This window comes from Cervus elaphus, chromosome 20 (assembly GCF_910594005.1).
Source record: "Cervus elaphus chromosome 20, mCerEla1.1, whole genome shotgun sequence".
NCBI classification, from domain to species: Eukaryota; Metazoa; Chordata; class Mammalia; order Artiodactyla; family Cervidae; genus Cervus; species Cervus elaphus.
The window spans coordinates 45,849,620-45,853,210 of NC_057834.1; the positions used below are offsets into that span (position 1 = coordinate 45,849,620).

General features: G+C 44.0%; 1 non-coding gene across 1 annotated transcript; it reads left to right on the forward strand.

Moving 5' to 3' along the window:
• The first annotated feature begins 608 nt into the window (after positions 1-608).
• On the forward strand, positions 609-772 carry LOC122678385. The gene has a single exon (XR_006336074.1). It is a non-coding gene; the product is annotated as a U1 spliceosomal RNA (small nuclear RNA).
• Positions 773-3,591: the final 2,819 nt, after the last annotated feature.

Here is a 3,591-nt window from a genome sequence, read left to right on the forward strand (position 1 = left end):
TGAAGGTTATATTGCTGAGTCGTGTTCGACTTTTTGCAAGCCCATAGATTGTAGACTACCAGGATCCGCCCTCTATGGATTTTTTCAGACAAGAGTATTGGAGTGGGTTAGCCATTTCTTCAGGGGACCCTCGTGACCTAGGAATCGAACCCGGGTTTCCCGGATTGTAAACTGACGCTTTACTGCCTGAACCACCAAAGACGCCCCAGGTCTTTTCTATCGTTGTAAGTATGTCCATTGCTAACTTTGATGAAGTCATGACGTCACTTCCCGTCACAGGGGACTCACCACTGGTCATCTCGACAGGGGTGGGGCCGGGCTTGGGTTGAAGGAGAGGAGCCGCCTTAGAGGTCCCAAATGGGGTTGGTTTATGTAAATCTTGCAGCGAAGTGGTCCTGTTCCTAGCGAGCCACTTCACTCGTTACGGAAATTTTCCTGAGATTTTGTTGGATTTGTTTTTTTACAAGAGTTATTTGGAGGGACTGAGGGGTGTGGGAAAGGAGAGGGTGCGGAGGATAGTGGAAGAACTGCGGGGAAACGGCAAAGTCAGCGTGTGTGTACAGTGAACGTGTCTAAGGCTGTGCGGGGGGCAGGGGGAAGGTCAACTCATACTTACCTGGCAGAGAAGATACCATGATCAAGAATGTGGTTCTCCCAGGGCGAGTCTCACCCATTGCACTCCGGGTGTGTTGACCTCTGCGATTTCCTCAAGTAGGGGAAACTCGGCTGTGTAATTTATGGTAGTGGGGGACTGCGTGCGCGTTATCCCCTGATAACTAAGTAATAACTGCAGACTTAATCCATGTTTCCTTGGCAGTGATTTAGTTATTCAGTTGTATCTGACTTTTGCGGTTCCCACGGAGTGTAGTTTGCCAGGCTTCTCTGTGAGATTTTTTCAAGGCAAAAATACTGGAGTGAGTCGCTATTTTTTTCCCCAGGGAATCTTCTTAACCTGGAAATCACACTCGGGTCTCCTCGCATCAGGTGGCCCAAGGACTGCAGTTTCAGCTTCAATACTGTTTCTTCCAATAAACACCGTGAACTGATCTTCTTTAGGATGAACTCGTTGGATCTCCTTGCAGTCCAAGGGACCCTCAAGAGTCTTCTCCAACACCACATTTCAAAAGCATCAATTTTTCAGCGATCACCTTTCTTTATAGTCCACCTCTCACATCCATACATGACCACTGGAACAACCATAGCCTTGACTAGACAGAACTTGTTGGCAAAGTAATGTCTCTGCTGTTTAATATGCTATCGAGGTTGGTCATGACTTTCCTTCCAAGGAGTAAGTGTCTTTTTATTTCATGGCTGCAATCACCATCTGCAGTGATTTTGGAGCCCAGAGAAATAGTCAGCCACTGTTTCCACTGTTTCCCCATCTATTTGCCATGAAGTGATGGCACTGAATGCCATGATCTTAGTTTTCTGAGTGTTGAGTTTTAAGCCAACTTTTTCACTCTCCTCTTTCACTTTCATCAAGAGAATTTTTACTTCTTCACTTTGTGCCATAAGGGTGGTGTCATCTGCATATCCGAGGTTATTGATACTTCTCACTGCAATCTTGATTCTAGCTTGTGCTTCATCAAGTCCAGCGTTTCTCATGATGTACTCTGCATATAAGTTAAATAAGCAGGGTGACAGTATACAGCTTTGATGTCCTCCTTTTCCTATTTGGAACCAATCTGTTCCATGTCCAGTTCTAAGTGTTGCTTCCTGACCTGCATACAGGTTTCTCAAGAGGCAGGTCAGCCAATCTTTAAGAAATTGAATGAAGGGGTGTGATTACTTTTGAGACACCTCAGGCAAAACTTCTACTGAGATACTTGCAGTCGTTGTTCACTCACTCAATGATGTCTGATTTCTTTGCAAGATGTTTGCTAGTCATGACACTTTGTGTGAAGTCTTTAATTGTTGTTTGACAAATGCAGACCTCAAAAGATTTTAGTGGGAACCTGTGTTCTGTACCATGTAGAACTCTTTTAGAATCTTAATGGTTTTTTCACAACTTGAGTTCAGAGGGTCCCCACACCCATATACAATTAATAGAAACTAAGTTTACTGAACTGCTGAAACCACAAAGTCAGACTGGGGACATTAAACAGAGATTTTCAGGAGACTTGGTATCAGGTGAAGAAGGACAGGGAGTGATCCCTGAGAGATGGGAAACAATGGCTCCAGTGGCTCCAACTTATTGCGTGGAGAGTTCCCAAGCGAGGCACCAGGAGCAAACTGAAAACCAGCCCAGTGGACCTTGCTGAGTTGAGGACAAGTTCCTGGATGTCAACGGAGCTAGAGTCCATAGGACAAAGTCCCAGGGAGGAGAGAGATGCTGAGGGTAATCAGGAGAGCCCTGCAAAGGAGGCTCCTCCAGAGGGCAGCAAAGTACTGATCAGTGCAGCCCTGGGAGAAAACTCCCCAAAGTCAGGGGGAAAGCTTCCACAGGCTCAGAGAGAACAGAGAGCCTGGCATTCACAGTCATGCTTGCCCTCAACAGGTAGACTAGAAAATACTAATAATAACCTTGTAATTAAGGAGATCGTGGAGTGGAGTGCTCAAGGAAGTCTTAGCTCAGTAGCAGGAATTTGTTAGCCCTAGACTGAGTGTTCAGCTGCTCCAGACCATTTAGCAAATCATAAAAGCAAGACCTGAGACCATCAAACTGTTTACAAATAACTTAAGGGCAACCCTGAACAAAACTCAACATTTATAGGAACACAAAACGATCCAGCACCCAACAAGATAACATTTACAATGTCTGGGATTCCATCCGATTTTTAGGTATCCAAAGAGGAAGGGGAAATGACTCACAATGAAGGGACACACTGATCATTTATGAGTGACCGAGAGCTGACACAGATGTCAGAATAACCAGGGAAGGACATTTAAACTTTTATTCCAACTATAGTCCAGTCAAAGCTATGATTTTTCGAGTGCTGTGTGCTTAGTTGTGTCAGCTCTGCAGACCCCATGAACTGTATGTAGCCCTCCAGGCTCTTCGTCCATGGGGATTCTCCAGGCAAGAAAACTGGAGTGGGTTGCCATGCCCTCCTTCAGGGAATCTTCCCAACCCAGGGATCGAACCCATGTCTCCCGCATTGCAGGTGGAGTCAAAAATTTCAGCAAATGAGAAGATTGCCTCAAAATCACACAAAAAACATTGGGAAATGTAAAATGGAATTCATATTTTGAATTATTGTGAACAAAGCATTTGTAGACACATACACATGGAAAAAACTTCAATATTTTACCTAAGAAATGCAGGACATGAAATAGAAGTAGACAGGAAAGAAGAAATGAGAAATTGGAACTGGCAGAGATTAAAAAAAATTGAAGGTAAAGAAAATTCTTTGGAAAAAAAAGGCTAAATGACAAGGTACATAGAGAACATATTTATCGAAACTAATATGGGACACTGCATTAAAAATGAAAGCATCAAACAGAATAGAAATGGACAAAAGATAGCGAGAAAGGATCGGAGAGAATTTTATAGAGACCTAGGGGAAACAGACCTGGAATGGTCAGTTCTAAGACCTATCCTAGGAGAGCTGAAAGACTTGCTTTCTAAAAGAAAACATATCCTGAAGCTCC